At 38.4% G+C, this 14,047-nt stretch overlaps 1 protein-coding gene across 1 annotated transcript in view; it reads right to left on the minus strand.

The window, feature by feature from the left end:
* The window catches only part of ClC-c (chloride channel protein 3), a 55,114-nt gene that overhangs the window by 39,863 nt on the left and 1,204 nt on the right, over positions 1-14,047 (minus strand).

Consider the following 14,047-nt stretch of genomic DNA (forward strand, 5'->3'; position numbering starts at 1 on the left):
GAAATGAGGCACCCATTTGATTCATTCATGAGACCTAACGGGAAATTGAACAGCATCATGAGCAATCCTGACTCACCATTGGTAGTGTTTGATGATAGTTGTTTATTCACAAACGTATCTATCGAGTAGGGATTAAAATATCTGTCATGTGAAGTAGCCAGGTGGGCTTCACCTCTAACAGTCAGTCAGTGTGTTAGTATTATAAATTTGTTTTTTATGCAAAGTTCTATAGGCAAACATTTGATATGGCGATGAAGAACTCTCCCTCACAAGTTCTCTTACATTTATATGTTTTTTTTTTTTTTCAGGACATTTGGTCCTGAATGTCGGCATATAAATACCTCTCCGATGCATGATCGGTGTGGGTGGATAGAAGGGCTGGGGGCGGGTGGGGGAGTGGGAAGGGTATTGGTAGGGGAAGGGAGAGAAATTAGGGGGAGGGGAATGGACAGGGCAGGGTAGGGTTGAATTTTTTTCCAAAACGTCAAACACAAAAATTTATAGTTTTTTATTCCAAGAATTACACTAGAAAATGGTGATACGAATTAGGCCATAGAGAATTTAGAAATAGTCTTTCTGAAAGGACTAAAGGTTTTCTTCTTTTTATCATACTAAAGAACTTTGCATTAAAATTTCGCTCTCTCAGAGCACCCTAACCTTGTCGGGTTCGCTATTTTTAATTAGCCTCCTCCAGCTGTTTCTGTCTTGAGCTGTTCATTTCTTGACTGGTTTGGGCAGGTGTTTCACGGACGGGTGGGCCTCCTAACCCCAACCCTCCCAATTTATCCGGGCTTGTGCCCATCCCGTGCCCCCAGGGCCACCAGAACTGCCAGAACAGTGTATATCAGACAACCATCGGTCGTTCAAGCAGCAAACGGCACTTAACGCATCCATATTTAGAAATTTTAATAATAGGATCCTACGCTTTCATGGACGGTCGGCAGTTACGTTAAACAGTTCAGTGTCTCTTCACAAAAGATGATTGTTCTTAATTTATGTCACCTTTCTTAATTAACGAGTAAATAGGCGATGAAATAACAGTACCTTTGGCCTTATAAATAAAATAGAAATAGATCTAACTCAGTAAGAGCCATTTTTTAAAAATAAATCTCCGTTGAAACAAAATAATTAAAATGCTTGCGATATGAGATTTTTAAGTTAGCGAGCAAAACTGCTAATTATTAATGTACAATCAGAGCTATGGTCTGTGTTAAAATAATTACTATTATTTCCGACTATCTTTTCCTTTTTGATTTGGGCTGAGAATGTGTCAAACTGCGTAACTTTGCCGCCAAGATAAAGTAAATGGAACGTAGACGAATATGGGAAACAGGCTGGTGAATGGAGTACTCAGACGGAATAGAAAAAGTATACTTTAGTTTAACCAGACCACTGAGCTGATTAACAGCTCTCTTAGGGCTGGCCCGAAGGATTAGATTTATTTTACGTGGCTAAGAAACAATTGGTTACTTAGCAACGGGAGCTACAGCTTATTGTGGAATCCGAACCACATTATAACGAGATATGAATTTCTATCACCAGAAATAAATTCCTCTAACTCTTCATTGGCCGGTCGGAGAATCGAACGTGGGCCCAGCAGAGTGCTAGCTGAGAACGATACCCACCCATCCAGTGAGGAACCAAGGGAACAATGACGTTGGTAGGATTTTAGAAGTGGTAATTAACTCCCTGGTCCTACTATGAAAGAAGTCAAGACAGGCGCGGTTCTGCTTTAGCCACCATTAGCTCGCACCTGGGCCAGACGCACAGAAACACCTGCTTGAGAGGAGAGGTCATAAAATCAATTCGTACATGCTGTCAGGCTTTCAGTGTCAAACCCTCACCCCTCCCCCCCGCCAAACATGTGCTTTCATGTTTCTGATCCTGCTCAAGTGGTTTCTCCGGTAAATATTCCATTTCTATAAAAGTACTTAGGTTTCTTGTTTATTTACACATTAATCAGGGGTTTTACTGTGTTAATTTTAATTTGTTTTTATAGGCCTTTAAATACATTTTGTATATATATATATATATATATATATATATATATATATATATATATATATATATATATTCTGAAGTTTTTCTTTCCACATCATTAATTGCAATTTAAACTTTTTTTTTTCCATAATCTTGTTTTTAACAACTCTCAGCATTTCCCTGTTTGAAAATCGCCATAGTTGGTGGACACCTTTTGGCTTTGCACATTCAGTTAGATTTCTCGAATAGTTAAAAATAGTTTTTTTTTTATCTTTTGTCGTGGGGTCAGATGACTGAATGAATAATGTGTTCTTTGTCTTAAAATCGAATTGGTCTTTCCAACCAACTATTTATGATTTTCTGCACACACTTTCAAGAAACTCTAGATGCTTGCTCAAGGTATTTGTCATTTTCTTCACTCTACTAAATTCGAGAGAGAGAGCGTGCAATCTCGTCGAATTTTAGTCCTTCCATCCCTTTAACTTAAGCATAAAGAAGATGGCTTTTTCCATTCTTTGTCAATTTTTGTCAAATTTTTCGACTTGACTGCAATCTTCATCTGCATTTCTATCAAATTGGTAAATAGGGTACTAAGGTTACAAAGGATCACACAGGATAGAGGATCTTGAATTGCCGTGTTGCAAGTGCACACAGGATATAGGATCTTGAATTGTCGTGTTGCAAGTGCACACAGGATATAGGATCTTGAATTGTCGTGTTGCAAGTGCATTCTTAGTTCATGATAAGACTGTTTTCATAGTACTTTGAAATTAAGTTCACTGTGTCACTGATATTCTAAGAAATTAATTCTATTTCGTTTTTAAAGTTCGTAAATTCCTGTCCCTAGCGTTGCAGCCCCGTAGGAGGGTAGTGCCGTCAGTGCATCTCACGGGGCGTACTGTAGGCATTACTAAAAGGTCTTTGCAGCGTCCCTTCCGACCCTAGCTGCAACCCCATTCATTCCTTTTACTGTACCTCCATTCATTTTTCTTTCTTCCATCTTGCTATCCACCCTCTCCTGACAATTATTTCATAATGCTACTGCGAGGTTTTCCTCCTGTTACACCTTTCAGACCTTTTACTGTCAATTTCCGTTTCAGCGCTGAATGACCTCACAGGTCCCAGTGCTTGGCCTTTGGCCTAAACTCTATATTCCAATTCCAATTCTATATTCCTAACGTTGCAGGGTCTGTCATCAGACATGTCCGCCCAAGACCTTCGCTCGCTTGACAAAAGTTGACAAACACACCATAGGGACGGTGTTTAATACCCCAAAGGAAAGGACACCCAACAATACATCTGGGCCGATTACCCAAAATCAGGTCAGCCGTCGTACGTGACCTAGACAGCAAGACAGGAGACTTGAAAAAGCTTCCAAACAAAGCTTCCTTCACGTAAGGCACCTTAGGCACGATGACTCGTCGTTTTAACCGACGAAAAACGAGGCAATGTTTACAAACTTCTTCTGTCTCTGGTGAACAGGAGGAGGAAATGGTGAAAGTTTCTCGCAGTTATAAACCGCAAGCTTGATGAAGATCCTGTAAGTTGAGGTTAAAAGAATATAAAATTTTCAGAAGAATAAAATAAGTACTGCCTGAAAAACAGTGAAGATATTTCTAATTCACGGAATTGGCCTGATAGCATAGACGTATGTTGAACACATGTTCGTTTTCATTATGCTTTCTAGGGGATGACGTAGCTAGGGGCGCCCTGATTTATCCACCCTAGATGCTACTAAACACAATTAACTATCTATCTGTCTATCACTGCTCTGATCAAGTGAGGCAAAACACGACAGGTATATACATAGGCCTACTTGTTATTATTCATAAGTTCCAGCAGGCTCGACCGGCGAATGGTGCAATCCAAGTGATCAGCGTGGGTGAGTGGGGAAGCGCCCATCACATTATTGCCAAGTCAGAGAATCGCTTAATAAGGCTTACCCGCCCATCAAGTTGTGAATGGGTACTTGTGTTTCTTGGGATCAAGAAAAAGACGCCGAGAAAACGGAAGCCTGTACCCTCCTGAGATTACACACACACACACACACACACACACACACACACACACACCTAAACCTCACGTCCCAGTCGTTCAATTACGGCTCAAGATGGCGCACATCGCGTTGCTTTCTACCTACACTTTAAACTCTATTCCAAATTTGCAGATCAAATATTTGCTTGACCTTCCCAGCAACATCCCACTGGTCTAAACCTTGCCCGTTGATCGTCAAAGATACTGCCCTGGTCTCAGACTTTAGCAAAACAACTTTCACAAGATGCTAGAAATGGTTACTACCCAACATAAAGGTTTTTATATATATATATATATATATATATATATATATATATATATATATATATATATATATATATATATATATATATGTGTGTGTGTGTGTGTGTGTGTGTGTATATGTATGTATAATGACAGCTGACTACTAGATTCGATTTATGACACCTAAATATTTATGATAGTTTTCTTACTTATACACACGTGACTTTTTGTACTAAAGACTACTAGGCAACAAACAACCCTTTGGAAATAATCTTTATCCGTAATAAATCATATTTGTTAAGTGCATGTGCCCGCAGCCACGATCTGAGTGTTGACAGTTAAATGGGTAAGTCCCGGATTTCCTCAGTAACAAACTCAATAAACATATACACTCGATTCCTAGCAGGAGCTGACGTGCTTATCTTATCACATATAATTCCCTGCGGATGAAAGTCATTTCCCTATTTGTACCTTAATATTTGTGAATATAAATCTATCATATATAGCCAGGTGTTATAAACTTGACTAGCTTTCATGGTAAAGATGGGCTGAATTCGATTATAAGTAAAGAATGATGAAGTCCTGATGGCACCATTAGGCCTACTTGAGCTTTGGCTTAACCTATTATGCAATATACAGATCTTAGGAGGAAGAATGACCAGTAGGTATGCACAGAGGACAATGGAAAGACAACAATTCCCCGGAGAGTCTTCGAGAACTGGATATTAGATATCCACATGACGACTGGACTGAGATGACGCGAAACCGCGTGACTTGGAACGAGAGCGTGAAAAGGGTAACCAGTTAACCAACAGGATTAATATGTACTCTATTAATCCTGTTAACCAATTAGCGCGAATTATTTCCATTCTCGTTAAACAGCCAACGCGAGATGGTGATGTTTTTTTTTCACTTTTTTGAAGGTTATTTTTAACTCGTGAAACAACCAACATTAGATAGCGATGTTTTAAGATGGCGACGCACATGGCTGGGTGCTGCCTCACACAAGATTATCAAATTGCTAAATGAAAGATAAACAGCCCGCTACAGGAATCTAGGACAAACGTCCGTTTTAGATACAGTATACGAAAGTCATAGAATGGAAATATCGTTACATTTATGGAATAATATAAATAATAACCCATTGAAAAATTAAGCAAATCTAGTTTTAAGACAAATCAACAAATGAATTAAAAAAATCAATTGTGTTCTTGGCTCAATGCGAGGAAAATGTTTTCTACCATTTATCCTTATTTTCAATTTATTTTTGCTTTAGAAATACGTAACGGTCGGTTTCAACAAATGTATGTGTGTATATGTATATATATATATATATATATATATATATATATATATATATATATATATATATACATACATACAAGTGTTTCAGTCGCTTCACGACACTGAACAGCTGCCATCCACCACACTTTTTTTTTAGTACCTTATTAGTGATTCAACACAAGTCTCCATTTGGCTACATGTAATTCAAAGGACGACAAGAACAAGAAAATTCCCACCGAAAACCTAATAATAATTCATCACTCTTGAAGACCTCATAAACTTTAATTTAGGCCTAGTTTGGTTTGTTAACCCTTTCGCTAAATTTAAGTCCTTCGCTTGCTGATGACGTATCCAAACATCAAAATAGAAAAAAGGTTACTTATAGAATATGTAACCAGCTGCAAAATGAAACAAAATTGACCGGTCTACCTTGAAAACTGTCTTTGAACAATGGGATAATAAGAATCATAAGCGAAAGAGTCAATGCATGCTCCTCTCAGCAGCATCTAGAGAGAGAGAGAGAGAGAGAGAGAGAGAGAGAGAGAGAGGTCATAAAAACTCTAAGAGTCAAATATAAAGAAAATCTTGAAAATCCTCGACAGACAGCACATAGCAGCGACGCTCTATTTACCAGACATCAATAGAGCCTCGTCTCAAAGGCGGGGATAATAATATTTGGCAAAATTGCCTGTCTGATGTGATAGGTGTTCCATTGCGACCTGCTCGCTTCGATGGCCTTCTCATATATAGTCTTTATTCTCTTAATCTCGGGGAACGTTGCGTAAACACACTCGAGAGCAAGCCGCTCGGTCTAAAAGGGGGATTTACTCCTTTGTGAAGTTGCTTGCCAACCAAGCATAGGGAAGAAGTCTTTGTCCTGTTGCCTTTCTACGTTCATAGTTTTAATTTTTAATTATACTATCTGTATGGAGAGAGAGAGAGAGAGAGAGAGAGAGAGAGAGAGAGAGAGAGAGAGAGAAGGTTAAAACGATTTATCTATCTCGGTCGCCAGGCTTCCGGCCGCTGCTATAATGACTTGTTTGAAGTCTGATCTCGGTGGCTATGGAGCCTTGTGATAAGTGAGTACATGTTGAACAAAAACGCGAGAGACTTGTTTCGTAACGCCAGTTTTTACACATTTATTTTTAGAACAAACTGGATATACGCGAAGGTTGGTCTACAAAATGTTTATGATTAGCTACAGGTTCTGGATGGGAAACAACATAGGCCTAATTGAGGGGAAAACATTCAACAACGTAGGATCTGTTGACTTTTCTTCAACTGAGGTTCTTTGCAGAGAAACAAAATTTCGTCGGAAGCATCAAGTAGGCCTACTGTACATCCAAGCTGACCTAAAGTTCTTAATCTAGTGTACGAATACGTTCTATCATTCGCCTAAATCGGTGCTTTCTGTTCTTCGCCCCCGAATTCCTTCACTAACTTATATATTTCCCCATTCACAGCTAAAAATATCCCAAGTACATCTCGCATTTTTCTCAAATCGAGCATTCACATTCATAAGACAGTCACCACAAGCAGCACTTATCATAATCTATGTGTTACCATGACACAAGGAATATTTATAGCCTGATTTATTTTCCGAGTCACTTCATTAATAAAAACACATGCGGTAAGAAATTCTACACATTCCTAAAGCTTATTTTGTAAGTCACGATATTTCTCTACACAGGTGATCTAAACATGAGCTTAAGCAATGCAGAGATCGTGAATCTCTTCTCAACACTAATACTTGATACATTATTATTTATCAGGGCACTCTGACCCAGATGTAATATATGCCCGCTCAAACACGATTGCATAATGACTTCCTGGATCACCCATCCATAGATCCCCAGTATAATCTTTTATCGGCCTAGCACTGGGACACTTCTGGATCATCCACCCATAAGTTAAGATCCCCAATATAATATTTTACTGGTCTAGCACTGGGGCACTTCTCTTGGATCATCCATCTATAAGTTAAGATCCCAATATAATCTTTTATCGGCCTAGCACTGAGGCACTTCTGGATCATCCATCCATAAGTTAAGATCCCAATATAATCTTTTATCGGCCTAGCACTGGGGCACTTCTGGACCAACCTTCCATAAGTTAAGATTCCCAATATAATCTTTTATCGGCCTAGCACTGAGGCACTTCTGGATCATCCATCCATAAGTTAAGATCCCCAATATAATCTTCTATCGGCCTAGCACTGAGGCAATTCTGAATCATCCATCCAATAAGCTAAGATCCCCAATATAATCTTCTATCGGCCTAGCACTGGGGCGCTTCTCTTGGATCATCCATCCATAGATTAAGATCACAAATATAATCTTTTGTCGGCCTAGCACTGAGGCACTTCTGGATCATCCATCCAAAAGTTAAGATCCCCAATATAATATTTTATCGGCCTAGCACTTCTCCTGGATCATTCGCCCATAAGTTAAGATCCCCAATATAATCTATCGGCCTAGCACTGAGGCACTTTCGACCATTCAGTGCTTTTGACATTGAAAAGCGAGTGGCTGAACACCAAGATAAAGAGATACATGAAATAAAGGAGATGAATTACAAAGTTCTAAATGTGGAACTGGGAGAAAATCCCACAATTGCACCAAGAAGTAATAATTAGACAGGTGAATTAAGAGAGGAAACAGGAAATCACTACCATATGTCACTTTCAAGAGTACAGGAAATTCCTCTATATTAAAATATATATAAACACACTATAAAAGAGAACCTGTGGTCTATTAATTTGAAGTTTAGCTTAATATATCCAAAATTATTATTATTATTATTATTATTATTATTATTATTATTATTATTATTATTATTATTCAGATGAACCCTATTCATACGGAACAGGCCAACATGGACTACTAACTTGAAATTCAAGATCCCAAAGAATATGATGTTCATTTGAAAGAAGTTACGGAATAGGAAATACAGAAAGAAGAGATCAGTTATTACACAGAAAATGTAAATAAAAAAATGATAAATAAACAGATAAAAATGTAAATATATCATAAAAATTACGAGGAGAGTTCTTTTGGGGTAGTTGCTGCAGAGAAAATGCCCAACTCATCCACAAGACCGATCGGATCAGCCTGCCCTCTCTCAGAATATAAATGAAAGAACGAATAAGAAGGGTTATTTTTGCTATAAGTTTTCCAAGTCACAGAGCCGTGTCCTGATTCCATTACCAAATGACTGATGAATATTTAGACAGACAATGACTTGGGTCTGTAGCTCTACGGGTATACAAATGTATATAAAAGTTACATGAGATTTCATAAATCTGACGTTATTCATGAGGCGAACCAGAGATGTAAAGCATTAGAGGACGAGTTTGACAGGAATATAAACTGAACGACCCTGCACGCCGATTTTAAGTGATTGTAAATAAAATGTGATTTTACATTGAATGGATAGCGATGAAACAGTTTAAAAACTAAACGAAAGTAAGAATGAATGTTTGATTGCAGAAAGAAATGGTGGTCTTGTCTTAAGAGGCAGTGATGAATCTAGTTAAAAAAAGTCACAGGTAAAAAAGTCACAGAAAAAAGTCACAGGAAAAGTCACTTTAATATTTCCTAGATAATGACCCCTAAAGGTTTTAAACCAGTATGTATCCGCCTTTCCGGCGTGTTTTGCACAAGCCCGTTGGGGATGACCGTAAAAATATAAACAAAAGACTGTAAATTAATGTGGATATTTTTCCCTGTGACTTTTTTTCCCGTGACTTTATTCCCGGCCACCGCAAGTGATACTACATTGCCCTTGAAAAATCAGCCCCAAGAATTTCAAGAAGATATCAAAAGCTTTCATATTATTATTATTATTATTATTATAGCCCACCACCGAAAACAAAATTAACGATGCTTACTATAGAATGAACTAACATGAACTGCTTTGTGATGTGCTGCCCTAAATATCGTCTCTTTAATGGAATGGAGTCGAGAATCACAATTAAATCAGTAAACCAGTATCGCTGTCAGTACTCTATGCTATTCCTACTTCTGCATCCAAAGCTTCGCAGTTTCTCGAGTTCCCCGTTTGGTATCTTGTCTTCATCTCGCACAATCTATATACTTGAGTACTTTTCTTAGCCCTAAATGATTATCTACACGATCACCATTTCTGAAGTGGCATTCCTTCTCAAGATGTTTATACTTCTGACAGTAGAAACAAGTCAGTATATCGTACCTGCCACGTATGCCATATAGTAGGCCTAAGCTATACTCCATTGATAATAACTTCATCGCCATTAAGCCGAATAGCCCTTCGAATTTCATAGAACGATATGGGCAGCCCCATAAGCAGCAGGTTTCCCGAATAACAAACTTATCTTCTCTACATCATGAATTGGCTGCAAGTAACAGTTTTCAATAACTAGGCCTAATGCATCAACCACACAAGTCTTCCTCAGTACAAACACATCAATCCATTAATTTTAGTTTCAGTCTCCAATTACTTTTTTTTCACCTTCAACAGGGCAGGAGTTCATGTTAGTAGCTCCTGTCTCCTGTATGCCTATAGGCCTAACCATGCGTTCGGGAAGTTCAAGGTATTTGGAACGCGTTATCGTACATTTATTGACCATTATACTGTGAAAACACTGCTTCTTTATTGAGGAGGATGTCTAAATGAGTAGACACAAATGTTATCAGGGAAAGCAACTACAGGTAGTTGATCGAAGGGTCCAGAAACTTCCTGTTATTCAAAGCTCTCCCGGTTAACTCTGCTTTCGATATGTTTGCATCTTTAAGAGTCGTAATTATCAGTAAATGTATGAATATTAAAAAAAAAAATATTCAATTAAAACTTTAAGAAACACTTTCGCTAGACAGTGGGCCTTCTGATCAGCTCCTGTGATCATCTGTTGGGCCAAGGGCATGGAGCTTGCATCTACATCCCAAAAAATTGTTTAGAATCTTGCTGGAAACCCTGGAGGTCGAACACGAGTGGCAATGGGTCAAAATGAGACCGTAAACGCCACCGTGGTTAAAGAAGTACAGTAGAACCAACTCTAACCATTGACATCTGCCTAAAACTGGTTGAATGCTGACTGACTGTTTTGGTTAACCTTGATGAATAATGTAAGAGCGGGTACAGAGAGGAGAATCTCCCTTTCCGTCATTAATACTTATCAAGTTATTAATACTTTTTACCTGCCGAGATTATCTACAGATCTTTTGCCATTTAAAAGATACTATAATTTTTTCTTAAATAGCCTAACTTGTATCTGTCAAGATGAGGCGAGACTTAAATTTAAGTAAATTCGAAGATGCAAAGAATTCTTTTCTGCATAAGAATAATTATTTTCAACCACGATAGCAAGATGACTCCAAATTTCCGCAAATATTGTACACAGCCTTCAAAAATCAGGTGAAAAGGGGCGGTTCCAGGTGTATTGAAAGTGTATAGTACTGTATAGGCCTACTTATAATTGGAAAATGGCAAAGGAGGGAAAGGAACTTGGTCATGGATAAGTGATAACGCAAAAATGAAAATGGCTGGAAAGCACCTAGGCCTATCCGTAAGTAAATGTTAAAGATGGTGGATACTACACGGGCATGATGTACTGTATGTACTATCAATAAGAGCAAAACAGTCATAACAGCTGATTCTGCAAAACCTGTTTCAGATATAATGCTTTGACTTCAATACCCTTTGGTACTCCCGCTCACCCATGAATCACCTCTGAGAGGTAAATCTGCGGCTTCTCGGGGGTAAACGTCCACCCCTTTTCTTTCCCTTTTCTATTATTTCGCCCTTCACACGAACCATAGGACTACTAGTTGCTCTAAAACTGACTCGCTTCAATAATTAATTTATTGCTGCATTGCTAAGTTCATATCTTTAATATCTGAAAGTCTTCGGTACCAAATTCAGTTGCTTTATACAACGTGATGACTAGACAATCATTGGTCTAGATCAGTGGTTCTCAACTTTTTTTGGCTCATGCACCCTTTCACCATACGTCAGAATGTCATTTCCACCCTCCTTTCCGAAATTGTCTGCCTCAAAAGGTGCGTTCCAAATAATATGCATATAATACTAAAAATCCTTGGTCACAATACCGCCCCCCCACCAACCTTGAACCTCTGAAATTCCCCCTGGTTGAGAACCACTGTCACTCTAGATTCTCTAGAGAACCTAAGGCTTTCTCAATCTCTTTCTCAAGGCCTTCCACAGATCCACGTGAAACACATCTTTAACTGACACTTAAATATCTAGTCATGTTAGAACTTCATCTAAAATCCATCAGCTTCATTAATGGATTTAATTTCGCTTCTCTTATAATAAATGTGCACTAAGCAAGTAGCTTTTCTAATACGTAGTTAGATTTATTCTTTCTCATTCCTCTTTGCTCTACTTCTTTTCACTCGTATGTAAACCGGATGAAACTATTTCCTCAGCCGCATTTCTTCTGGGAAAATGAAACTGACGATAAAGAAATTTCCGAAAAAACAAAAAACTGAGAAAGGAACAGAATAAGTTACCTGGCGTCCATGAGCTGCAGTGATCAACACAAGATGTATGTGACCGGAATACTAATTTGGAATTTACTCTGCTGAGTCTTTCATACATAAATGCACGCGTGTGTGTGTGTGTGTGTGTGTGTGTGTGTGTGTGTGTGTGTGTGTGGAGAGAGAGACAAACTTATAGTGAGCAGCAAGGTATATAGTTATAAATATAAATTTCTAGCTTGCGTCAGTAATGTCCCCTGCAAACTCATTGCCATCCCCGGAACAAACTGCTTTGTACCTACAGCTATTGTTAAGCAAATTCGTTGTTATAAGTCTATATCCATATAACAGGTTTCTCACAGCCTAAATCACTTCAGGAAATATGTTGTTAATCTCGTTATCAAACTACCAGAAAATCTTAGATTTTTCAGGCTGTAAAACCAGTAAAACTGTCTTCCTGGAAGCGTTGCTGATGCTGATGTCCTGGAATTTACTCGGAGGCTGTAATATATACTACCGGTACTTTAGCTCGCAATGCACCGTAACCTTCACTTTTTTTATTCGTGTTTTTCAAGCAGATATATATTCATCGGTTTGCTGGCTTGTTTTATCTATTTGTTATGATATCTTCTCTCATACATCCAAACTCCCTCACGTTGAAGGCTCGAAAGTTGGCGCCCTTTCGGTTGGTCCACTCGGACTATATAATAACTTACCCCTTCACATCTCTTCTGCTTTCACTCTCTAGCCATCCTGTGCTTTTCTTTTGTTCACGCACAAATACAACTTCTAATTTATTTATTGATTGCATTTTAAAAGCGTATCCGAAAACAGAGGTCGATACGGTGACGTTAGATGTTTCCAAGCCAGCTTCTCTTTTTATTGTCTCACCAGTTTCGGCTGTTCCTAATGCTTGTCTTGGACAGATGACTTAATTCAGATAGTTAACTCTGCATTAAAGGAACTAGGCGTTTTATTTCGATGCCCTGAGTTCCTTTCTCCATTTCACAGCTATTCAAGCCTGTACTGACGTGCACATTTCCTTTATGTTTCCTTTGTATTTGACTTTTTTTGAGTGGTTTTAAATAACGAAGAAAATTCTCCTCGACGACCCTGCAATCATCCCTCCTTTCTGCTGCAAAACAGCTACCCTGTCGTTTTTAATTACAGGTCCAGTACTAATCTGACCACAAGTCAGTTGACCTGGTGACCGACTAGGCTACCAAATTACAACAGCTCAGCAGATCAGCAACCCTAGACCCATGTCTAGACCTATGCTCGTAGATTGGTTAACTATTTCTTTTCTTCTAATATTTTCAATTCTGTCCTTACTTTCGTTTCTTCTGCTTTTTTTTTACTTTTTTTCTACTCATGCTCCTGGACAGGTTAAGTTTTTTTTCAGGCCTATGGAGGATAACTTAAATCGTAAGGTTGCTGTGTGCAGGTGCCAGGCCTAGGCTAAGTGTAACAGTCTAATAGCCCTGTAGGCCTATCGACTACGCACACTCTGACACCTGAAAATAAACAGCAATATCACCCCAGCTGTTCAATGGATTAAGCAACAAGTTTATCTCGTCTTGTGGTAGATTAAAAATTCACGGAAAGCGCCATGTCATCACTGCGATACTGAGCAAAAGTGTCTCCCGACTTCAAACAGTGCATGGAAGACTTCATTTAACAATAGACAGAAGATTCAAAGGGTTTTATTTCATTTGAAAAGAGAATATTTATATACATTTTATTTTATTCTAATATTTCTGTATTACTTTCGTGGGAAGTTATACATATATTAATTATCACAATTCTCGTAAGAACAGAAGCTAATTTGGGCAGTCTTGCCAATTTGGGTTACTTCAAATGAAAAGTTTCCCAAGTTTCCTTAATACGGGATAAAAATCTAATGACAAATAAAATTCTTGCAGAAATTACAACGGAACAAGTGTTCCACTTGTTACAAAATCGCCACGGCTGGGAACAAGAGAGAGAGAAGAGAGAGAGAGAGAGAGAGAGAGTACAATATGGGTAGGGCG

This window comes from Macrobrachium rosenbergii, chromosome 14 (assembly GCF_040412425.1).
Source record: "Macrobrachium rosenbergii isolate ZJJX-2024 chromosome 14, ASM4041242v1, whole genome shotgun sequence".
In the NCBI taxonomy this organism is placed as follows: Eukaryota; Metazoa; Arthropoda; class Malacostraca; order Decapoda; family Palaemonidae; genus Macrobrachium; species Macrobrachium rosenbergii.